This window comes from Oryctolagus cuniculus, chromosome 8 (genome assembly GCF_051225735.1).
Source record: "Oryctolagus cuniculus isolate XC-2025 breed Fujian yellow rabbit chromosome 8, ASM5122573v1, whole genome shotgun sequence".
Lineage (NCBI taxonomy): Eukaryota > Metazoa > Chordata > Mammalia > Lagomorpha > Leporidae > Oryctolagus > Oryctolagus cuniculus.
In genome coordinates this window covers 80,561,682-80,588,439 of record NC_142874.1, presented here as the reverse complement: position 1 = coordinate 80,588,439, position 26,758 = coordinate 80,561,682, and the positions used below count along the sequence as shown (strand labels likewise).

Genomic DNA, 26,758 nt, shown 5'->3' with positions numbered 1-26,758 from the left:
ATGAGTCATTCATCTATGGGCAGCTGGACTTGTGCATCTGTGGCATAAGCCTGTAATTAACAGGGCAGTCAGGGCTGTGATATCATCAGAAGCCTTGACAAGATCCAACTCCATTTACTTATATGGTTGTTGACAGGAATCAGCCTTTCATAGGCTTTTGGTCTGCAGTCTAAGAGCCTCGTTGGCTGTTGACTGTTGGTCTCCAGAAGATCATTGCCATATGGAGCTCTCCTTGGGGCAGCTCACAATATATCAGCAGCTTCCATCAGAATAAATAAGAGAGCAAGAGGGCATGAAGAAAGGATCTGAAATCTCTTTGTAACATGCCTTGGAAGGAACCTACTATTATTTTTGTGTATTTTGTTATAAGTGAGTCACTATGGCCAGCGCCGCGGCTCACTAGGCTAATTCTCTGCCTCCGGTGCTGGCACACCGGGTTCTAGTCCCGGTCGGGGCGCCGGATTCTGTCCCGGTTGCCCCTCTTCCAGGCCAGCTCTCTGCTGTGGCCTGGGAGTGCAGTGGAGGATGGCCCAAGTACTTGGGGCCCTGCACCCCATGGGAGACCAGGAGAAGCACCTGGCTCCTGCCTTCGGATCAACGTGGTGCGCCGGCTGTAGCGCGCCGGCCGCGGTGGCCATTGTAGGGTGAACCAAGGGCAAAGGAAGACCTTTCTCTCTGTCTCTCTCTCTCACTGTCCACTCTGCCTGTCAAAATAAATAAATAAATAAATGAGTCACTAAGTCCAACCTATACTCAGGGGAGTCTATTAGAGAAAGGCATGGATACCAGGAGATGGGGCTCATTAGGAATTGTCTTATAGGATGTTTATTTCTTGAACGTTTATTAATGAAGAAATTCTCACAGGACTTTATTCACATTTTCAAGCAAAACAAATAGTAAATTTAGGAGTTAAAAAATCAAAATTAAGACATGATTGGTTTCAAAGGCCAGGATGTTTACCTTGCAACACCTTGTACTCTGATGGTACTGAAAGAATCTGTTCCTATTTGGGACATCAAAGTATCAATATTTGTGAGAACTTTTTAAAAAGGAGATGTGTTATAATTCAAAGGATCATCTCAAAAGAGAATGAATGATGTGTATTTTTAGATAAAAAATCAAATGTGGAAGAATAATATGATTATATACATACAAATTTCAAAGGAATCCTGTAAATAATCATTAGAATTTAATAAATAATTTCTTCATTTGTCCAAAACTTAAAAAGAAATCAACTGAATTCTAATTACCAGCAATAAATGGTTAGACTACTTAGAGTGGTATAAGAAATCACTCTTAGGAATATATATGTGTGTATATATATATATATATATATATATATATAAAATGAAAAGTCCAAAAGTCCAATACCTATGCCAAGAAAACTACCAAACATTATTGAGAGAAATTTAAGAGGACCAAAATAAATGGAGTGATATTCTGTGTTCATGGGTTGGAAGACTCCATATTACAAAGAAGCTAATTCTTCCTGAATTGATTTATCGATAAATACATTCTGACTCATAATTCCAATGGTTTGTGAATGTGTGTGTGTGTTTTAGTTGACCAACTGTAGTAAAATTTATGTGGAAATAAAAATGTTCCAGAATGACCAAGATAATCTGGATGAATGACAAAAATTTGAAGGATTTAAACTTAATATGAAGCTCATTTAACTACAGTGTGGAATTGGTATTAGACAAGTAAGTGAAAGGCAAGTGCCCCAAACAGACACGCATATGTATAGTCACAGGATTTTTAATATTGATAACACTTCAAAGCATTGGAGAAATGAATATTTTACAGTAAATGGCATAGGGTCAACTAGATATACATAGGTAACAAAATGAATCATATCATACTCAAATATCAGTTTTAAAGATAAATTTGAATGGTAAGCAGCAGTCCTTTAAAGAAAAATACATTCATGAATCTGAGATAGGCAAAGTTATTTTTTAAATGGGACATTAACAGCAATAACCATAAAGGTTATTGTTAAATTAGACCACAAAAATATTAAAATCTTCTATTTAAGAGTACCTGAAATGTAATGTTTTGGAGTAAAATAGACATTTTGAGATTCGATGGTTGTTTACAGCCCTCGTCTCTTCCATTGATGAACAGTGATATATTTTTTTCTTCATACTATTTGTTGAACTCTTTTACTAAGTAAAAATCATTGAATAAACTGAAAATAGATCTTTTGTAAAAATTAAGAATGAGAATATGAGAGGGAGGAGAAAGAAGGGTTGGAGTATATGCAGGAGGAAGGGTAGGGAGGAAAGTGTCACTACGTTCCTGAACGTATATGTATGAAATACATGAAACTTGTATAACTTAAATAAATTTTTTAAAAAACTTATATTATATGAAAGACCCCATTGGGAGGTGAAAAGACAAACTACTAAATGGAGACTATAACATTTACAAGTCACAAGAGACTTCTATCAGAACCTGTGATGGAACTCCTTAAAAATAAATTTGAAGGTCGGTGCCGTGGCTCAGTAGGCTAATCCTCCGCCTGCGGCGCCGGTACACCCGGTTCTAGTCCGGGTCGGGGTGCTGGATTCTGTCCCGGTTGCCCTTCTTCCTGTCCAGCTCTCTGCTATGGCCAGGGAGTGCAGTGGAGGATGGCCCAAGTGCTTGGGCCCTGCACCCCATGGGAGACCAGGAGAAGCACCTGGCTCCTGGCTTCAGGTCAGTGCAGGCCACAGTGTGCCACCAGAGCGGCCATTGGAGGGTGAACCAAAGGTAAAGGAAGACCTTTCTCTCTGTCTCTCTCTCTCTCTCTCTCTCACTGTCCACTCAGCCTGTCAAAAAAATAAAAATAAAAAAATAAAAAATAAATAAATTTGAAAACAAAAGACAGCCCAATAAAACAATAAGAGAACTGAACAGACATTTCAGAAGATGATAATCTAATGGAGATTAAATAAATAAAAAGGACATTGGCCGGCGCCGCGGCTCACTAGGCTAATCCTCCACCTTGTGGCGCCGGCACACCGGGTTCTAGTCCCGGTCGGGGTGCCGGATTCTTTCCCGGTTGCCCCTCTTCCAGGCCAGCTCTCTGCTGTGGCCAGGGAGTGCAGTGGAGGATGGCCCAAGTACTGGGCCCTGCACCCCATGGGAGACCAGGAAAAGTACCTCGTTCCTGCCATTGGATCTGCGCGGTATGCCGATCGCAGCGCGCTGGCCGTGGTGGCCATTGGAGGGTGAACCAACGGCAAAGGAAGACCCTTTTCTCTGTCTCTCTCACTGTCCACTCTGCCTGTCAAAAAAAAAAAAAAGGACATTAACCTCATTGTTAATCAGAGAAAGAACATTGGTACTATAGTGAGATGCAACCACACACCTATAGAATGATTAAAATTGGTCAAAATTAAACTGATAATCCTAATATTTGGCAAATATGTGACCATGTAGGATCATGCTTTGAAAACTGGCACACATTACTCAATGACTCAGAAATCCTAGTTTTACACAAACAGAAATGGGACTTAGGTGTACAAAATAAATATTCAAGAATATACACATCAATATAATTTTAATAGTACTAAACTGAAAACGCAAATATCCATCGATAGTGGAAAGGGCAAATAAATATGGTACAGCAATGAAAAAAAAACAAACTACAGCTACTTAAAAAACAAAACTGATGATTCTATAATTATATTACTTAGTGCAGGAGCCAGACATAACTATACACACACACACATACATATATTTATACACTACATGATTCCATATATTCCTAAAGAGGTAAAAGACAAACAAATCTTTGCTGTTACAAGTCAGAATACAGATGAACTCTGAGGAGGAAGGGATGTTGGCAGGCTCAAGGGGGCTGCTGGCGCTTTGGAGATGGCCAATTTCTTGCTGTGCATATGTGATGGTGTTATAGACCCTTCCCCCTTGCCATTAAGGAGCCAGTTCCAGGGAATGTTACATACTCCCTCAAGCTTGTTATGAAAGGGCTAGCTGGGTCTAAACAAACCAGTACTGACTTTGAGACCAGTTCCCCAACTGCCATAATCAGTCTCACACCTAAGACCTAACCTCTACCTAAGATAAGACAGTTGTGCGCCTCCTGAAACTGCCTTTAAGTTATAATTTACTGGGTCTTGTATCATAAAACTATCCTACTTTACAGTTGTGATTTGTTAGTTCCTGAGGGTCTCAGATAACAGTGTGCTTCCAGATATTGCCCCAAAACTGCCTAGAAACTACCTGGTTACTGCTTTGCTACATTTAGGCTATAAAAGTAGGGAAACGCAGAGGATTGGGGCTTGACCCTTGAGACTGGAGTCTAGTCAAGCATGCATGCATAAATAAACTGTGTCTTTCCTCCAGAAGCCTCAGGGGCCCTTTGGTTTCTTTAGTCATTGTCCCGTAACAATGGGCGATTATGTGGCAATATTGTGCATAATTAATTTACAGGCATCAAATTAGATGCTGGAAATGTTCCATCATATTTTGAATTATTTCTAAGAACAGATTTGAAAATTTGGATATTACATAATAACAATTCAGCAAAAGATTTTATAACACATCTATATTTCTGCCTCTCATATAAAAATATCCAATCTGACTTAACTAAAGAAGAAAGGCATATAATGGTAGTCGTTTAAGACTCCTGTTTTCACATGGCACTCTTTCTGAACAAGGAAGACATGATTGTGTATGTAATCATTAGTTAAGCTCCTGCATTGAACCTCAACAGTAAGGATATACCCAACTCCATTCCTGATGTAGTTCAGAGAGCAGCAGGAGAAATCCTCCATTGTAGTTATCTTAAATCTAGCTAAATGAAGAATTATAGGAACCTCTTATTTTATTCTCATTTTATTTACAAACAGCAATATTTCTTTCTATGTGTGATATAATTAAGAAAAGAGTAGATATCTTTCTTTGTATTTTATTTGCTGTTGGTATGCCTAAAGTATTAGAATAAGCTATCATCTGTATGATGTCTATATTCACATTGTCTTTAAAATGCATGGTAGTAAAACAAACTAATATTGTATTAATTCAATAGCTGTAGAGCAATTGACCGAAACTCTGACATCTACTCTCGAAACTTAACCACATAAAAAAATTAATGTCCCTAACCTTTACTTTTTATATATAAAACAAAGGTGTTGGGCTCACTTATCTAAGTAAAAGTTTTCATCTTGCTGTATAAAATAATTTGACAGCCATGTAATGAATGACCAACCCCAGCTGTTGGGGGCATTTGGGAAGTGGACCAGTAAGTGAGGATCTTTCTCTCTCCCTCTCTCTCTTTCTCTGTCACTCTGCCTTGCAAGTGAATAAAAACAAATAACTTTAAATAAAATTTTTAAAAAAGGAAAATTATATATAGTCTTCTACTGCCTCACAGTTTGCAAGAGCACTAAAATAAAGCAGAAAGGGCATTAAAGTATTTGGCCCTGAAGTCAGGAAACAGAATGTGAATCGTGTTACTAGATTTGGACCAAGGAAGTCACTACACTTCTTTCAGATTTAATTTTGTCCTCTTTAAAATTGTTACCTCTAAGAGCATTCACCATAGGTATCACATAATTGCTTTCCTCCCCCAAGATGTTAGCTGGATCTCAACAGTACATATGTGCAAAGGACAAAACTTGCTTATTCTTTGAGGATGATTTCACCAAAGAGTTTTGGAGAAAATTATATCTTTTTTTTTTTTTTTTTTTTGACAGGCAGAGTGGAGAGTGAGAGAGAGAGACAGAGAGAAAGGTCTTCCTTTGCCCTTGGTTCACCCTCCAATGGCCGCCGCGGCCGGCACGCTGCGGCCAGCGCATCGCGCTGATCCGATGGCAGGAGCCAGGTACTTCTCCTGGTCTCCCATGGGATGCAGGGCCCAAGCACTTGGGCCATCCTCCACTGCACTCCCTGGCCACAGCAGAGAGCTGGCCTGGAAGAGAGGCAACCAGGACAGAATCCGGCGCCCCGACTGGGACTAGAACCCGGTGTGCCAGCGCCGCAAGGCGGAGGATTAGCCTAGTGAGCCGCGGCGCCGGCCTAAAAAATTATATCATTTTTACAAGGTTAATTTTCCTTTGAATCTCTAGATATTCAAATGTATCTTCCCATACAATGGTATATTCAGTCATATATAGCATTCTAAGTTATCTGTTTTTCTGCTATAGAAACTCAGGAATGCCAAAGCATGTGGTTTGTGTGATACGTGCAGTATGCATTTAAAAACAATCTTGGACTGAAAGCCTATTGGATTAAATGCATTTCACTAGCAGAGACCTGCTGCAACCCAGGATGCAGTAAGGAACTTGTTGCAATTAATGCTTTGTTTTAGGGTATTGGCTGCTCTGTGAACAAACCACAGTCTGTCTCTCATTTAAATTCTTGTGGTGTCCACACTGGAAAAATTGAAGCTGTGGTCTGGCAGGTGAAGTTACAGGACAGAAATACAGCCATTTAGATGTTTGGGAATGATGGATAGGACGGTGCCTAGACAAGAGAACTGTGAAGGGGGCATATTCTCTGGGAAAGGGTCAGCAAGGGCAGCCTGTCTCTGTGCCACTGTTACGCAGCGGAGCATGAATATGAAAGGTTTCCATGGTTTGTGCATGGTTAAAAAAACAAGGATGATAAAACTGCTAATTGTAGATACCATACTGTAATCTCTAGATTGAAAATTTCAACCCTAAGACTGCATATGTTTCAGAGTCCAGACAGCAAATTATTTTCTTTTTCAAAATGACTTATATATTTATGTAAAAGGCAGAGTTACAGAGAAAGAAGGAGATTCACAGAGAAGACAGATCTTCCATCCACTGGTTCACTCCCCAAATGGTTGCAACAGCCATATCTGAGTCTGGCGGAAGCCAGCAGCCAGTATCTCTATCTGGGTCCCCCACATAGGTGGCAAGGCCCAAGTACTTGGGCCATCTTCTGCTACCTTCCTAGGCATATTAGCAAAAAGCTGGACTGGAAGTGGAGCAGCTAGGACTCAAACTGGCACTCTGACTTCGGATGCAGTGTTGCAAGTTGGAGGCTCAACCTACTGTGCCACAATGCCAGCCCCAGAAAATTATTTCTTACTGTAACCTTTTTAAGATACGCCATTTATGTGCTATTACTGATTATATTTTCACAGGTATTTCAGCTCATCATTGAGTAATTGGACATATATGCATCTATTTTCAACTTAAAATTTATCTTTAAAGCCTATTTTATAGGATTTCTTACTTTTGAAAAAAATACAGTACTCAGAATTTTAAAAAACTGAAAAGGCCAAATGAATCATATATATCTTAATTACTTCTTAAACTGAAGGCCAATTTAAAGAGATGGTCCAAGTGGAATATATTACTTGATGCTATCATTTTATCAGTCTTCCTGTATATACATGTCTGCTTCTAGCATCTGTTTGATTTTAAAATCTGGGGAAATGAAATGCAGGAGGCTGTTTCAGGGTGGCAGAATATAGCAGTCCAAAATGTGCCTCTTTGGCAAAACAGGTGCTTTTTTTTTTGAGCTAAAGTTTCATAAAAATATTTGTGGATGTAAGAAGGGCACTCTGACCTCCTTTTCTTCTTTCTTAAAGCAGGAGATACCCCCTGCCCCCGCCATGGAAAATGTTCTCTTAATTGTAAGAGAGGAGACGAACTCACAGCCAAAATGAATTTATCAAGAAAATAAATTTGCAGAGATGGCCAACTGCCGGTGTGCACACAGAACGAACAAGTGGCAGAGAGCACAGTCCTCCAGTGACCCAGGCTAAGGGTCCATGGAGAGGGATTGGGGAGGGATAGAGGAGTTGGGGGTGGTGCATGGCAGTAGGCAGAGGTGAGTTTCTTCACACAGGTTTTTCAGGTTTCTGGTGGGCTTTCCAACTTGGAAAAGAATGCAGGGGGTGGGGTGGAGAGAAATACAGAAAGTGGGGCAGAGCTGATCTCTTGAAAGAAGGCATGGGTAAGGGGTAAAATGCAGTTTTATCTACTTTTAGACAAGGAGCTCAAATGGCTGTGGCTTATGTTCTCGTTCCATCGTCAATAGCAGGAGAAAAATAACTCCAATCACCAGATAAGAAGTTGACGCTGAGAAAAATCTGAACAAACCCTGTTCAACCAACCCTTACCTTTCTAGTCACTTTTCTTTTTTTTTTTATTTAGTAAATATAAATTTCCAAAGTACAGTTAATGGATTACAATGGCTCCCCCCCATAATTTCCCTCCCACTCACATCCCTCCCATCTCCCGCTCCCTCTCCCATTCCATTCACGTCAAGATTCATTTTCAATTATCTTTATATACAGAAGATCAATTCAGTATATATTAAGTAAGGATTTCATCAGTTTGCACCCACACAGAAACACAAAGTGTAAAATACTGTTTCAGTTCTAGTCACTTTTCAACCATTAACTGCCCTAGCCTGAGCTCCTTTGTCTTGTCACATTTTCCTAATTTACTTCTTTTTGTCTAAATCAGTATATGAGCATTTGACTCTAACAGCTTCATTGGGTCTTTGTTTCCTTATGAAGTTTCCCACGCAGTGTCCAATTTCCACTGAATAAAATTGTGTTTTTCTCTTATTAATCTCTCTTGTCAATGTAATTCTAAGACCTGGTCAGGAAACCCCAATAAGGTAAAGAAAAATTATTTGCCTCCCTTGCATTGTTCCTACGATATGATACCTGCTTTAAAAAAGCAAAACACAACCCCCCCCCCCCCCCACACACACACCAAACCACACTATTCCCAAAAGGTTGGCTTGCATCCTAGGATTTAGAAGTGACCTAAATAACTCCAACCAAACAGCAAAATATTGTTTTCTCATAGCTACCAGCTGCCAACTATGGCAGTATTTTTTTCCTCAGTGTTGCCCTTTAAAAGGGAAATAGAAAGCCTTAGCTTGAAGGAAGCAAGGTCACTGCTCAGAGACAGGATGCTGCTTCTGAACACTGGGGCAGCCCGACTTTCCCCACCCCCATCCTGCACTGCAGCAGAGCCCACAGTGAAGTGTCATGTCATGGCGTACCTGCCCCCAGGGAAATGCTCTGTGCCTGTCACCCCTGCAGAGCCACAGTTAGTCCCCAAACTGGCATAATCTTAATGAGGAGTTTCCTGGGCACGGAAGGATATCTCTGCCAGACCAAATTTGCAGCTGCAGTTTTTCCCCCAGTGTTGTTCTTTAAAGGGAGTAGTACTTCTAAAAGCACAATGTTACAGAGAATCTCTGTTTCATCCAATTCCTTTAAAAAAACTTAAAAAGTGGTAGAATTTTGGCTAAAAATATAGTTTCTTAGAATAAATTGTTAAATGAACCAGAACTCGGAAGAGTATCTGAATTACTACTGTTAGATATTGTTATAGAATCAAAGCCTTAAAAGAAATTCTAATTTACTTCTATTCATTTTGAATTTTGATAGAATTCTTTATGCTTTAGTTTTTTTTATGGAAAAAATGGTCTTTTCTAAAGCCTTTGGAAAAATATACATATATTAAAAATTTTCATGATTTTGAGAAATGGTAAGCATAAAATCCAAATTACAGCAGTTCTCATTATAATGGCACTGAATAATCACCTCATTAGTAGTGATTATCTGGATATTATTAGAAATTCCTGGTCCAGAAATTCTTTTTGGATATGCTTGCAACACTGTGCTACAAAATGGAGCTATGTATTTTTTACTTCACTTTAGTATTGAAGGAATGAGTTGCATGAAGATTTATGAGCTACTGACTGAAATAAAATGTATTGACTGTCATGGGCCTTATTTCAAGGAATGACACTGCTCTTTTTACTTATGGAATCATCCCAATGTGTTGTAAATAGGAGAGTGTGTGTGTGTTTGTCTGTGTTTCCTCATGATTTATTTTCTTGCCTTGTGTGTTATTACATCCTGACTCAAATTACATTCTGAAATAGAATACTAGTCTTAGGAGAAGAACTGTATTTTGATGGTGAATGACTCTGAACACTAACACAGTCAGTGGTAACTTAAATGGTATTATTGAAGAGTCTTCTCATATCTGAAATTGTAAGTCATGAAATATTGAGAGTCAGAATTTCTTTTTCTGCCATTTCCACCCCCTATTCTTTATGATGCTCATGTTAGTAATCCAAATTTCCCTTAGCTCATGGTCTTGGTAGGAATAATTTGGTAAAGAACATGAGCTAACCACTCTGGCCTCAGAATCAGCCCTTAAGGCATTTGGATATGGCTGAAGAGCCCAGGAGAGTATTTTAGGTATGGAAAGCCAAGACACCCTGGAAAAAAAAAAGAAGAAGAAGACCTAAATGAAAGATCTCTGCGAGTGAGATCCCACTGGAAAGAATGGGGCCATCAAAGAAGGAGGTACCTTTCTCTGAAGAGAGGAGAGAACTTCCACTTTGACTATGACCTTGTCTGAATAAGATCGAAGTCAGCGAACTCAAGAGGCTTCCATAGCCTTGGAAACTCATGACTAGAGCTTAGGGAGATTACTGACGCCATAAACAAGAGTGTCAAATTGTTAAGTCAACAACAGGAGTCACTGTGTACTTACTTCTCATGTGGGATCTGTTCTTAGTATGTTGTCCAATGTGAAGTAATGCTATAACTAGTACTGAAACAGTATTTTACACTTTGTGTTTCTATGTGGGTGCAAACTGATGAAATCTTTATTTAATATATACTAAATTGATCTTCTGTATATAAAGATAATTGAAAATGAATCTTGATGTGAACAGAATGGGAGAGAGAGTGGGAGATGGGAGGGGTGCGAGTGGGAGGGAAATTATGTGTGGGGGGGAAGCCATTGTAATCCATTAACTGTACTTTGGAAATTTATATTTACTAAAAAAAAAAAAAGAACATGAGCTAACATGATGTCTACTAAAGACATTCTGTCCATTTTATGGACAGTCATATTTCTTAATTTAAATAATTAAGCCATTCAACTGGATGATTTTTAAAACAATGATTAAATATTAAAAAGCACTATGTATTATCTAAAATATTGCTTAAGTTTTTTATTTTGTACAACAAAATATAGCTCTTTTGCCTTGGCCAATATTTTATATACTTCTTTACCATGTTACTATTTTTGGTTGAATGAAGTAAGACCTTCACACACACACACACACACACACACACACACCAAAACAAACAAACAAAAAAACCACAAAGGAGGTTAAAACATCTCATCACATTTCTAATACATTTTAATTCTAATACATTTAGTATTAGTTGCTAAAAGTGAAAGTCAAGAAACAAACCTTTATTCTATGAAAGCTGCTTGAAATAAAAGAATTTTGTGAGTCAAATTAGTACTTTGGAAAGGAACCTGGGATGATTACATCATACATAAACCATGGAGTCATCCCCATCGTGGTTGAAATGAATACTTATTGTGTAGAAACTCTTTTGGAATAAATAAATTAGAAAAATGTGCTGTAGTGAGATAGATAGCAAAGAACTCAGCATTGCATAATCAAGACTTCTCATTAATATATTTTAATTTTACCAATTCTATCATATAAAATCTAAAATAGTATCTTGGCAAAACTAATTCATTATATTTCTACCTCTACTTCCTTTGAGCATAAGATGACAAGTATATCAAAATTCTATAAAATGCCTGTTAGTAAACTCTCAAACATAGCCCTTTAGGTGGTTTCACTGAAGATTAGCTCCCATTCTGCCAACTGGCAGCCTGATTTAGGAACCATCCCCTGGCCCACACATGGTCTTCGTTTATGATAACAGAATTCTCTACAACCCCCTTTCACACCTCCTGCTTCTAACTTTCTTGTGACAGTTTTTGGAGAAAACCTAGCAAGAATATAGTTCAACACAGGAAATCTAAATGATGAATCTTCATGACAGCCTGTTAGAAAAGGACCAACACTCCCTTCTGGAGGAAGACTGTGTCCTGTATGTTTGCAAACAGCCTGTCATAGGCTGTTTGTTTTCTCTCATCATGATGATATGAGAAATATGAGCAAAAGCTGGTCATATTTCAGGAACAATTAACAAACACTGAGCTGCCTAAAGTTCTATTTAAATAACAGAGATTATAATGAAAGGAAGAGGTTCCACAAGGATAAAACTTTCTATTTGCTTTTATATTTGACAGATGGCTTAGAAAGCAGTTTTAGGACACCAGGACCTACCTGTTATATACATTTATAAATTAGGTAGACTCGTAGTTCTATCAATGCAGACAATTTGTCACCCTTTAGGTATTAAGACTTTGGGCACACTGGTAATAAAAATACAGGTTGCACCTCTGAAATGGAAAGTTACAACATCTGATCATTGATTTTCTGTCTCTTGTTGAAAAGAGATTGAAGTCTGAGTAATGCTGTAATTGAAACATCAGTTCTCCCACACAAAAACATACACTGTTTCTTCAAGGGATGAGCACATTGGACCTCAGGTCTGGATTTTCTTCCTTATTTCAATGCTTGACTATGCCTCTGTCAATTAGGAATGCATCTGTACTCCAGGATACAAATAGGAATGGCAAAATTGAAAGGAAAACAGTCAGAACATAAATATTCTCACAAAGAAGCAGGGGATAAAGCCTAGGGTGTCCTCCTGTGTTGATTAGATACATGAGTTATGGCAAGATGTGCTTAGAATTATTAGAGTGCATTAATGGTTTAATCATTTTCTTTGTATTCTTCCTGCAAACAGTCTTAAACAAACACAAAGAACTCCAACAAGAAAATTATCCAATTCCAAAATCTAATTAGCCTCACAATTTTTAAAAAGATTTATTTATTTATTTGAAAGGTAGAAATACAGAGAGAGCGATCTTCCATCTGCTGGTTTGCTCCCCAGAGGGCCACAATAGCCAATGCTGGGCCAGGTCAAAGCCAAGAGTGTGGAACTCCATCTGGATCTCCCACGTGGGTGGCAGGGGCCCAAACACATGGGCCATATTTCGCTGCTCTACCAGGTGCATCTGCAGGGAGCTGGATTGGAAGTGGAGCAGGTGGGACTTGAAGTGGTACCCATGTGTGATGCCGACATCACAGGAGACAGCTTAATCCAATGCACCACAGTGCCAATCCCCAGGATATCTTTTAACTCTATATTGATCCTTAATGAATACTAAATAATATTTCTTTGTGTGGCAAATTAAAATTAAGAATTGGGACTCTTGCTCAGCAATTTTATGTTCATTTTGATTATTGGAATGCTTTATGTATTGGATAAGTAGAAGGATAATTTCAGAAAAAAATAGTGCTTTTTGATCCATTCAAATGCAGTCTTTTATGATGCTCACGGTGCTGCATCATCCACCCATCCACCTAACCAAAGAACTAATCAGAGACACTTTATGAAAACATTCAAATGATTATTTACTTTTTTCATGAACGTTATGCTAGAAGCTTCAACTCCCAGACACCGGTTTATTTATCACTGAAAGAGAAATAAAAATTATAATTGAATCTACTTCCTTGGATCACTATGAGGATTCAACGAGTTAAGACACATATAGTTCTGCACATAGTCTGCATTATGGGCTCAATGTTTGTGTTCCCCTAATCCATAGTGTGACAGTATTTGGAGATGGAGCCTTTGGGAGATAATTTGGGTTAGATGAGGTCATGAGGATGGGGCTCTCATGATGAAATTAGTGGCTTAATAAGAGGCACCAGAGGGCTTGGTGTCCTGCACTCTCCTGGTGTGTACATGATCAGCTCATATGAGCACATGGACATCTAAAAGACAAAAGAGGACTTAGAATTAAACCTACATTGCTAGAACATTGATCTTGGACTTCCCAGCCTCCAGAACTGTGGTGAATAAATTCGTCTACTGAAGCCACTCAGCTATGGTATTTTTTTTTTATTGCAGTTCAAGCAGACAAAGTGTGTTAGTTGTTATGATGATGGTCATGGAAAACAGCTATTTAGATGAGTTGCCATTTTCCCTTGATTCATTATTTAATTATGCTCATTAATAATAACCATAAGATAAGATTCTCTAAGAAAAGGTATCTGTTTCATTCATTCTCCTACCTCCTTTTTTTTTAAAGATTTATTTATTTGAAAGGCAGAGCTACAGAGAGGCAGAGAGGCAGAGAGAGAGAGAGAGAGAGAGGGAATCTTTCATCTGTTGGTTCACTCCCCAGTGGGCCACAATGACCAGAGCTGCGCCAATCCAAAGCCAGGAGCCTGGAGCTTCCTCCAGGTTTTCCCATATGGGTGCAGGCGCCAAGGACTTGGGCCATCTTTTACTGCTCTCCCAGGCCATAGCAGAGAGCTAGATAGGAAGTAAAGCTTCCTGGGGCTTAAACCAGTGCCCAGATGGGATGCCAGCACTGCAGCCGGTGGCCTTACCCACTATGCCACAACACCGGCCCCTACTCTCCTACCTTCTATAGTGTGTAATACAAGTTCTATCTACAATGGATGCTAAAACTATAAATAGATATCTGAAATTGTAAATAGATATCTGTCTGTGTTAACCTGAAATGTTGACTATCTTTCCTTGTACAGGCTTCCTTTGACATCTACCCTATAACCTTTCTCTATTTCTTCTTTGTAATTATGTTAGCCACACTTCCATACACATTTTCAATAAATTTCACATTAATTTTTCTGAAAAAATGAGGGACTGCATTGTGCTGCAGTGAATTACCCCATTGCTTTCTGTGCTAGCATCCTATATCAGAGTGCCTGTTGAAGTCCTGGCTACTCTGCTTCCAGTTCAGCTCCCTGCCAACACCTGGGAAGGTAGCCAATGATGACATAAGTGCTTAGACCCTGGTCACCCATATGAGAGACTAATAAAACCTTCAAGGATAATGTTTATTGGATGTTTTCCAAAAGCAAAGTGAAGGGTTAAGGAGAGAGAAATTTAGTTTTCTTATTAGTTCACAGATATAATCCTCATTTACATATAAAGAATCTAAGGTGTAGAGTGATTACACAGCTATTGCAAGTTCACATAAACCTGGGCTGCCTGCTTGTAAAATCTATCCATAAGGAGTAGGATGTCTAGTAGAAGAGTTAAAATATGCAAGTAATGTGGCCAGTGTTGTGGCATAGCTGGTTAAGCCACAGCCTGCAATGTTGGCATCCCATTTTGGTGCCAGTTTGTGACCTGGCTGCCTGGCTTCAGATCCAGCTCCCTATCAATGCACCTGAGAAAGCAGCAGAAGGTGGCCCAAATCCTTAGGACACCTGGATGAAGTTCCTGGTTAGTGATTGATGGCAGAGCTCAGCCCTGGCCTCTGTGGCCATTTGGAGAGTAAACCAGTGGATGGAAGATTTTTCTCTCTCTCTGTAACTCTGCTTTTAAATAAACAAATAAATCTTTAAAAAATATGCATACAAAATGATGTCACAAAGAATCCAGGAGATTTTACTTATCAGTGTCCCCACTGCTGGAAACCTATCCATCCAGGCTAACTAGGATTAGGAAGAGTACATTACACAGAAATCTTTTTTTTTTTGCATATATGCACAAAATATAGATTTATGTTAAATATATAGAAAATAATTGAACAGGAAATATAATATTTTAGTTAAATTTGTAAATTAATTATGGAAATTGTGCTTTCTAGGCAAATCTTATTACAAAGAGGCATTATAGCATAGTAGTTAAGAGCATGTTCTTAGAAGTCAGTACATTACTTACTGTTAGTAAAATGGCGCAGTCTTATCTATGGCACGATCTACACCTGACTCCATCCTAGGCTCTAGCCATTGCTGGAAGCCAGGTGGCCCCATGGCCCAACCACTGGTGTCAGCTCTACCTTCATCCTAGTGGGAGTCACTGCTCCTACTTCCCTGCCCCGCCCACAGCAAAGTTTTAAAAGGACCTGTTCCTGAACACATGGCTCTCTTTCTCTCCATCTCTTGATCTGTCTGTCTCTCTCTGTCTCTTGATATCTCTATCTTAAACTTCTCCTTCTCTCTCTTTTTCCCTCCTTGTCCCTTCCCTCCAGTCTGTCAGGTTTCCCCCAATAAACCCCTTCACTTACTCTGGTGTTTGGTGTGTTTTGCGGGTGCCTTACACTTACTGGCTATAAAACCTTGGTCAAATTACTTAGTCTCTACAGGCATCAGTTTTCTAATCTGTAAAATAGGAGTTTTATGAGATTAAATGAGGTAATAGTATAAAACAGCACAGTGCTTGGCAAATAAAAAATACTTGCTGTATTTTCATGATTTTGGGAGGTGGGGTATTTCCTTCCAAGTTGCCAGAAATTATAATGGATATACTTCTTTTTTGTTTTCAGAACCAATAGTAATTGCTTTACTTTTGTTTTTGTGCTCCATTCCTTTTTGTGTTTAATATCACTTCCCTTTCTTCTATTTTGCTCCCGCTTCTCCCTCTTGCTGGAAAAAACAACCCAATAACAATGACAGCAAGAACAACCTCTGTCTCTGTTACCCTTGCTTTCCCTAAGTCCTGAGGCACAAATTTGTCACCTCTCTTAATGGTGATCTTTAATTCTCCCTTTTCTCCCTCTTCAGATTCTCCAAACTTCACACAGTTGTGAGTAAAGGACATATGTCCATGGGAAGTACAATATAAAGTGCTGAAGCAACTCAAAGAAACAAATGATTATTTCCAAATGGGAATTATAAAAGCTTCATGCAGGTGGTGAATCTGAGCAAAAAAATGGAAGGAAAGAACATTAGGGAAACAAGAAATAGCAAAAGTAAATGTGCTACAATACATTGAACTTTTTTAAAAAGAAAATATTTATTTATTTGAAAGTCAGGGTTAGAAAGAGAGAGGGAGAGATGGATCGTCCCTCTGTTGGTTTATTCCACAAATGGCTGCAAAGGCCAAGGCTGAGCCAGATCAAAACCAGGAGCCAATGTCTTCACCTGGGTCTCACACATGGGTGGCAAGGGCCTAAACACTTGGGGTATTTTCCATTGCTTTCCCAAGCCATTAGCAGGAAGCTGAATTGGAAGTGCAGCAGCTGATATACAAACTAGTGCCCATTTGGCATGCTGGTTTTGCAGGTGGCACGTTTGCTCACCATGCCACAACACTGGCCCCCAGTATATTGAGCTCTTGATAGCTCCTTTGGAAATAATTTTTGCAGCAATTGTTAGGCAGTCTCATTATTTTTCAGTGCTATGACTTTTTAAAAAATTTTTGGAAAAATATTTAAGTATTCTTCTTATGGATATTGGATAACATACAGTCCTATTAACTTGAGATAGGTTTGGGGGTCAATTTAGGGAAACAGTAATGATTATTATTAGTTGTGAGTAAGCAAATAATCTTACTATGCTATTCATATATCTACTTTAAGAAACACTAGTATTCTATTTTCTAATCACAAAATGAGTTCTTGTAATATTTTGCTGGATACTGAAATAATTCCATGGAAAATTTAGTTAGCATAAGTATCCTTTTGCCATTTTATAATGAGGAAACAGGAAGTTACTAGCTTTAATGGAAAATTCTTGGCTATTAAATGGAAGAACTCTGAATTCAGGTTTTCGTATTTTATTCTCAAGTTTTTCCTCCTCCCTAATGTGATTATTTCAGCGTGAGATGTCATGGGAAGACTTGGTGTCATCTCAAGTTGATTAAACAAATGTGTACTGTTTTGGACACTGGAGTGAGAGCTGTGACCAAGACAACTGAGATTGTTATCATCTTTACCTTATGAACTAGTCAGAAGAAACAACAAATGCAAATTTATGCACAGGATATTGTTAGATTATGGTTAAGTGCTACTCTCAAAGGAAATAAATAGCATGGCAAGAGGCAATGTAGGTGGGGGAGGGCCATTTACAGTAGTATGATTAGATGAGCTGATGATATTTGAACTTACTGTTAAAAGATGAGAATATGCTACCACATTAAATGGCCAGTGGAAGTGCCTCACAAGCCAAAGAGACACTGGAAACCTTGGTTATAAGAAGATATTCATTTTTATAAGGCAGCAGACAGTGTGCTACTCTAGGTGAGTGTGGGGAGTAAGAGAAAGAGTACTTGGAAATGAGGAGGAAATAGGAACCAAGTTATGAAGTAGATATAATCAGCACATTTTGGAGTGCAAGTCCAGTCTTCACTGTATTCCAGACTCAGTCCACCAGGGTTGACTCCCAGTAGCTGTGTTTGTACATGCCCTACTTCCATGACTACTGTTGGTTGGATCATTCCTTCATACAATAAAATTTGTTGAATATCTGCTACGTACATGGTCTAACAGATCAAACATGTATGGCTGCTGCTCTTGTGGGACTTTACAGTTCAGTGTGGCAGGATCTAGATCCCAGCAAGGCAAGTTCAAGCTTCTTATCTGGGAGTTTGGAAGTGAGGGCTAAAGCGGGACTTGGTATCCATGTGATTGGAGGGATAGCACGTAACTGAGAAGCTGTTGGAAACCAAATTCTGCCCCATCTCCTGGGGAGTCCAGGAGTCCAGTCTGCACAGAGAAAAGAATGAGGCACAGAGAAGGAGGGAATCCTCTCATGATTCCTGATGGCTTTACCTTTATGAGTTTCGCCTACAAAGTGGGCAGATTCCAGACAGCCATATTTGCATATGGCCTCTGTCCTCTCTCCATATCTGATGAGATTGTTCATTCACTGAACAGATGTTTAATGAGCTCTTACCAAATTTAGAGTGGTAAGCAAAGTAGACATTGTTTCTGCCCTCATGGAGCTTTTGGTCTAGATGGAGTGGGCATCTGATCTGAGGGACTGTGCTTCATGCTTCAATTTATATTAATTATAATGCTCATGATAATCCTTTAAACTAAGTATTATTATACATATTTTACAGAGCAGGAATCTAAGCCTCACACTCCTCCTTACCAGGGAAGTTAACTTGATAATGCTAAAAAGTGGATAAAAGCAGTAGAATACAGATGTATTCTAATCCTTGGCCATTCTTTTTAAAGATTTATTTATTTGCTTACAAGGCAGAAGGACCAACAGAAAGGGAAAGAGAGAGATATTCCATTTTCTGATTCACTCCCCAAATGATTGCAATAGCCCAGGCTGAGGCAGGCTGAAGCCAGGAGCCAGGAGCTTCATATGGTCTTTCACACAGGTAACATAAGCTGAATCACAAGCAGTATAGCTGGGACTCAAACCAGCTCTCTGATATGGGATGCCAGAGTTGCAAGTGATGGCTTATCCTGCTGTGTCACAAAACTGGCCATTCTTACATCTGTACTCTTCACAGCTGTATCATTTAAGTCTCATCAGCAGGAAACAGAAGCATTTATATGAATGAGTCCATGGTTCAGAAAGTAACAACTATGGCTGCTGCTAGGATTCAATGCCTTGCACCAGACACTTTAGGGCAGAACTGGACTGCCAAACCCAGCCCAACTACCTCTCCACATCAGGGATGTTAAATTTTGCTGCAAAAAGCACTAAATAGCTCCATCACCCTATTTATTAGCAACAACAAACTATGCAACCTAGAGTTTGCCTCCTTCTCATCAGTGTTTTTCAAAATTTATCTAAGTACTGCTTATTGTCACTACCTCATCTACACTCGGAACCCTAACCAAGCAGTCTGAGGAAATGTAGCTTTCAGGTTTCTAGCCTTTGAATTATAGTGCACCAGAAAGAGGACATAAATTCTGAGTAATCCAGTCCTTAGTAGTTCCCATTCCGTTATATCAAGATGTCTTTCATAGTTCATGGTTGAATGTTTGCTTGGAAGTACAAAACTTGATATTGGTAAGTTTGGACATCCAGAGGTTTCTCTAAGGTTGTCTGTGATTTTGGGGGGGGTTTGGATAGCCCATATTTTTGGTCACAGAATTAACTGCCTGTGGCAATTAAAAGTAATGCCGACATCACAAACCCATTAGAAGAGTTGAGAAAGGTTGAACTGCCAGAGTCAGAAAACTCCAGGCTCCCAATAACTGTGTGTCACCTTCAACAAGATATATAACCTTTCTGGGTTTTTCAGTGTTTTCTCCACCGTAACAAGAATAATGGTTCTCATCACTTCCTTGCCTCTTGAGGTGTTGTCAGAATTAATGAGGCACAAGGGTGAAAGGCTTTCTGCTTTTTCCCCCTCACAGAATACTGGAATGTAAATAAAAGTAATATCTCTATTTTGTGAGCTCTTTTCCTTCTACGTGTCTTAATAACATTCAAGAAAGAGCTTACAGATTTTTTTTTTGAAGCAACAGCAATTACCGTAGGTGTTACATATAATAAGGGAACTGTATCTGCCAGGAAAAACAAAGGAGAAACCAAAAACTTGAGTCAGAGAGAGTCTGCTCCTGGCTTACTCTTTAATGGAATCAGTAGGAGGGCTGAGATAATCAGAAGTCAAATATTACTGAACAGAGAGCATACAAAAGGAGGAGGAGAAACTACTTGATTAAAGTTGCCATCCAGAAAGTAGGAAGAGAAAAGAGACACCGACTGCTGACATGTTGCTGCAGTCTTCTCACACACACTATGGAGAGATGGAAGTTGGAGGTCAAAATGTTTGTGCTCTGAAGTTGTACTGCCCAAAGCAGTGAAAATATCACTGATCATTATATACAACTGGAAGTTAAACTCTAATATGTTAAAATGCCCTCAGCAGTTTCTTTGCTTATTAGCCAATGGATTGATAGCATAGGCACAGATACTCTGTTGACACTATCATGTCAAAGAAATACAATCCTCTTAATTCTTTAAAACACTATTTATTTAATAGAGAGAGAGAGAGATCTTCCTGCCACTGATTCAGTCCCCCAAATGGCTATAAACAGCTAAGTCTGGCCAGACTGAAACCAGGGGCCAGGAATCCATCCTTCCCAGGCACGTTTGCAAGAAGCTGAATAGAAGCAGAGCATCTAGGACAGGAATAGGCACTCCAATATGGTAGGCTGCATCTCAAGCTGCAGCTTAAACTACTGTGCCACAGTGCTGGCACCTCTCTGAATTTTTAAAAATTTTTATTAATTTGAAAGGCAGAGAGAAAAGATACAGAGAGAGGGAGAGAGGGAGAGAGGGAGGGAGAGAGAGAGACAGAGAGTGAGAGCTCCCATCTGTTGGTTCATTACTCAAAGGCCCACAATGGCCATGATTGGGCCAGGTTGAAGCCAGGAGCCAAGAACTCAATCCAGGTCTCCCGCATAGGTGTCAGGAACTCTGCTACTTGAGCTCTCAGCTGTCTCCTAGAGACCATATTGCAGGAAGCTGGAGGCAGGAGCTGAGAATCAAACCCAAGCATACCAGTTTGAAATTTGAGCAGTCTAACTGGCATCTTAACCACTAGGCAAGTGTCTGCACCATTCCTTGTATTTGGTGGATGTTAATGCTGTTAAAAATACACATCTTAATGTGATTTATTCTTTGCCATCTCTAGATTATAAATTTATGAATAAAGCTATTCATGGAGCTAAAAAGTACCCAATTTCTCTGGTGAGTATAGTACTGTCCATATCTATAATAAAATTTATTTTGTTTAGACTCCATCTTAGGATATGAACCATTTAGGAAAACATCTCTTTTTTTTTTTATTTGACAGGTAGAGTTATAGATAGTGAGAGAGAGAGAGAGACAGAGAGAAAGGTCTTCCTTCCATTGGTTCACTCCTCAAATGGCCACTACAGCTGGCGCTGCGCCGATCCGAAGCCAGCAGCCGGGTGCTTCCTCCCAGTCTCCATGTGGGTGCAGAGGCCCAAGCACTTGGGCCATCCTCAACTGCCCTCCCTGGCCACAGCAGAAAGCTGGACTGGAAGAAGAGCAACCGGGACTAGAACCCGACGCCCAAATGGGATGCCGGCGCTGCAAGGCAGAGGATTAACCAAGTGAGCCACAGCGCCGGCCTGAAAACATCTCTTAATTTCTTTGAAAGGCAGAGTGACAGAGATAGAACAATAGAGAGAGAGAGAAAAAGAGAGAATCAACAGGTTCACTTCCCAAATGCCTGCAACAATCAGGGCTGGCCCAGGGCCAAACCAGAAGCCTGGAGATCCATCAGGGTCTCTTACCTGGGTTGTAGGCACCCAAATACCTGGGCCATCTTCCACCGCTTTCTGAGGCACATTAGCAATGAGCTGGATTAGAAGTGGTACATCTAGGACTCCAACAGACACTCTGATATTCAATGCCACTGCCACAGGCAGCAGCTTAACCTGCTATGCCACAACACTGGTCCCAATATTCTCCTTAAGTAAAAAAAAAAAAAGTATTATTACTTTCAGTAATCACAACTCCCTTCATCTAAGTTATTTTTCAAATTTTTCTAGCAATATTGCTTAGAAAAAATTAGCTTGATAGGATGATATTCTGTAAGCTGAGAATACAACATTTTCTTCAAAGAGGTCTTCACATCTTCATTTCAAACTCCTTGCCTTAAATTCATCATTTTCTTTAGAATAAAAATAACCTACAAATAACATATTGAGAACTGTTTTTCAAGATAAACATATAATATAAACAAGGACTCCAGAAAGTTTAGATATATGAGGAGTGAGATTTTATAGAGAAAATGACAGCCTACTTGTATCTCAAAAATAAACAGGATTAAAAGTTAAAACAAGATCCAAATAGAGTAATTCAAAGTAGAATATTCACATTTTTAATGATCCTTCAAAAATTATTTGGACTAATTAGAATACATATTTCTTGCAAAAGAGACATTTGTTTTACAAAGAACAATACTAGAAATTTAAGTAAAATCAATGAAGATGTAGCAAGTCTCTGGAGCTAACTTCTCAGAATTAGAGTTTGGGATTGAGATTCAATCTCTTCATGGAGAAACTGAAATTGTAGAGGTGCCAGTATGAATGTGTGACAGTTGAGGTTTAACTATCAAGGAGTCTATTTTTTTTTAAGATTTTAAGATTGTACTTATTTATTTGAAAGAGTTACACAGAGAGGAGAGGCAGAGAGAGAGAGAGAGAGAGAGAGAGAGAGAGAGAGAGAGAGAATCTTCCATCCGCTGGTTCACTCCCCAATTGGCCACAACGGCCGGAGCTGCGCTGATCCGAAGCCAGGAGCCAGGAGCTTTCCCTGGCCTCCCACACAGGTGCAGGGGCCCAAGGACTTGGTCCATCTTCCACTGCTTTCCCAGGCCACAGCAGAGAGCTGGACTGGAAGAGGAGCAGCCGGGTCTTGAACCGGTGCCCACATGGGATGCCAGCACTTCAGGCCAGGGCGTTAACCCACTACACCACAGTGCTGGCCCCTCAAGGAGTCTATTTTTAAGCTTACCCAGATTATTGGATTCGGGCCATGACTTATTGTTGGGTTGGCAGCTGCCTTTGGCTCCTAGAGTTGAGTCTTTCCCCTGATCTTTGAGGCCAGCTATAGCTCTTTGGCATTTGAGCTTTTTCAACATAGCCTCATACTTCATCAATCAAGTAAGGAGAGATGCTATAGTGCCTTTCCATCATCTTTGCCATATTGTGTTGGTTAGAAGTAAGCTACAGGTCTCACCTGTGAATAAAGGAAAGGGAATTACACAAAGGTGTTGACTTGGTCTGTTTTCTATTGTTAATAACACTGTATTAGTCTGATTTTGGTACTTTTAAAAAATACCCAAGAGGAATATCTTGGAAATGAAAAGATTTATTTCTGCTTACAATGCAGAGGTTACAAGTCAAGATCAAGTGGCCCAATAGACCAGAATCTGTGGAAGCTGGCAGGTGTGGAGTGACAATCACATGGTGAGCCAGGAAGCAGAGGGACAAATAGGTGGCACTTCAAATTGAAATAATCAACACTTTTATGCAAGGACCATACTTCAAGGGCACAACCTTAAATGACTCAAAGATTTCCCAGCAGACTCACTTCATAGCTACTACAATTAGATCAACTGTCTACTCTTAATCTAGTCAAGTTGAAACAACAAAATTAACCATTATAACAACAACAACAAAAAATCCCACAGGTTGGATAAATCATTTTGACTCAGGGTTTTGGCTTGAGGTTGAGAGACTGAGATATTGAGGGGTCACTTATGGTAATAAGCTTCTTTTCTGTTTTTTAAAGATTTATTTGAAAGTGTTAAGAGAGAGGAGGAGAGACAGAAAACGTTACAGCATCCATCAGTACTTCATAATCTTGGTGAAGAATTTATCAAATTAAAGAGTAGGCATAAAAATGTGTGTTTAGATGAAGAACTTTACGTCAGGTTGGCTTTGTGGTGCAGTGGGTTAATCCACTGTCTGTAATGCCTGCATCCCATATGGGTGCCAGTTTGAGTACTGGCAGCTCAACTTTCAATCCAGCTCCTTGCTAATGCTGTGGGAAAGCAGCAGAAGAGGGCCCAAGTGCTTGTGTCTCTGCACCACGTAGGAGACCTGCATGAAGCTCCTGACTCCTGGCTTTGGCCTGGCAAGCACTAGCCATTGCAGGCATTTGGGGAGTGAACCAGTAGATGGAAGATTCTCTCTCTCTCTCTTTCTCATCTTTCTAAGTCTGACTTTCAAGTAAAATAAATAAATCACAAAAAACTAACTTTGTCTTCAGGTCTAGGAAAACACCAAAATAGAATGAATTTCTAAAATGAGATCAATTATACTTTATGTACCTAAGTAAATGATATATAAATCTAAACTCCTAAATTTATTAGTGGCTTAAAAATGTTTCAAACAGACATACAGAGCATAATTTACTGATATTTTGGAATTGTTTCCTAATCTTCATATTTTATGAGCTTTTGAAAATAGAAAAATAACACATTTGAAATATCAAGTTTCAATTTATAGTATTGATTTGAGAGAAAGTGTTTTCATTCATTATATAAAATTAAGTAACTTTAAAAATAAGTCAATGGAAATTAAACTTGTGGTTTCTGATCACAGCATGGACGGGGGTTTTTGAACAGATACCAAATCAATGAGTGGGTTTTGAAGAACCTAAAGGTAGTAATATTTAAAGGAAACAGTAAAGGAACAGGAGAAACATGATGGCCTGCACTCTGTTCTCTTCTTGCTGAGCGTCTGTGAACCCTCCAGAAAACTCAGTCACTAGCTCTTCCAATATGACTTCCTGTTTCTCCTTACCAATTTCTTCTCTCTTCTTCACAAATTACAATGTTCTATAGACGTTGAATATGGAAAGGTTTTGAGCCAAAGGTAGTAAGTAGGATTGTGAAGGAGGAAGGGAAGAACACTATTCTTGTTTATTTCTTCCTGTTTCAGACCTAAACAAAACAATACAAAGCACACACGAACATACATACATACACACACACACACACACGCCCAAAAAACACACCAAAAAAACCACTTTTCATTAAAGAGAGATTATGAAAAGATGCCTGTACTACATAGCTAATGTAGAAAATGGTACTGATAGTTGCTTCCTTAGAACAAAACAACTGCTTTGAAGTTCTTTTATCTTTCTTACAAAAATTTATACCAATTCTGAGCTTCCAGGAGATCTAGTCCAGTTTTGAGACCTTTGTCAAACAGAGAAGAAAAATAAAATGGTCTGGTTAGCTAGACATTAAGGTCAAGGGAGGTATTTCTGGCTTTCACATAAGGAGTCCAACAACTCCTTTTACAATTAGTTCCATTCAAAGAAAGAATTTGCACATAATCACTTGATTAAGGCTTCAAACAGCAAAAATTTAAATGGAATCAAATTCTTGGAGATATTCTTTGTTCTATTATTTTCAATATTTAATGGGTTGCAAATATTAAAAATTAAAAAAAAAGTATCCTTGAGACAGTCTACAGATGAGCTTTGAAGCAGAATCCAGGGATGATGGTTTGGGGACAGTCCATTTGGATGACTCTAGCTTATTATGTAACACTTGGCTTAGCCAAACTTGGCATAGCCCATGCTTAGATACCATGTGTGCAGTTATTCTCGCCAGGATGTCAATGGTGTAGCTGACTTTTACTGAACCCTATGCTGGTGGCCTCCAGGTGGGTGAGTGCTTCTATCTACTTCAAATATGTTTGTTTTACAATACTTAAGTAGGTTACTTAATGAAATAACTACTTCAGGGAAATCTAAACTGTATTATAAACTACATACCAGATAACCTAATAGTTAACTTAAGCATACACATATCACTAATTATTTATTCTCAACTAATTTATAATCTCTATGCACTAACATTTATTTCCATAATTCATTCATTCACCAAACATTTATTGAATGCCTACTACATTCCAGGCATTGTTCTAGGTTCCCAGATACAGTAAGTACAAATAAGCATGATCCAGTCCTCATGAAACTCTAGTCTAAGGTAGAGAGAGGTATACATTAATGAAACAGGTATAAATGCATATTCTTCCAACACTTAAAGGAAGATACATAGTTGCCCTTTTCAGAGCCTTGGTTGGTGATTTTAGGTACTTTTATGACCCTTGCAGCTAGACAATGATTTTGCATTCTCTTTTTGGTAGGGTTTTCTCATGCTCATTCCTGGCCCATTTCAACTTCCCTCTCCCACTTTTTCACAGACGTTACTCACACTTTGAAGGTTCAGGTTTCTCCACTCCTTTCTCCTTAGTCTGAGTTTCTTATCTATCTTCCCCATTAGATCCTTCTCTTTCCATGGCCTCTGAGTCATTTTGTTGCTAGGAGCAGAAAAATTCAGCCTTCAAACCAACTTCCAAATCTGTGTCTCTCAAACTGTAGCTAATGACTTCATTCATTGGGTCTTTGACTGGTAGGAACTAGGGGTTGGGAAAAGTGCCCTGAGGGTACTTTTGAGAAAGCAGAAGGAGAAAAAATACTCAGACAATATACACATTAGTACTCTGGGGTACAATTCTTTCACATTATTCAAGCATATAGGTAGACACATGGAACAGAGGAAGGATAGCAAATTGTATTCAGGTATGAGAAGAACAGAACTCAAAACAACTAGCCAGAGATGAGC

At 39.1% G+C, this 26,758-nt stretch overlaps 1 protein-coding gene across 10 annotated transcripts in view; it reads left to right on the top strand.

Moving 5' to 3' along the window:
- The window catches only part of LOC127483154 (uncharacterized), a 193,741-nt gene that overhangs the window by 37,405 nt on the left and 129,578 nt on the right, over positions 1–26,758 (top strand). The window lies entirely within an intron of this gene.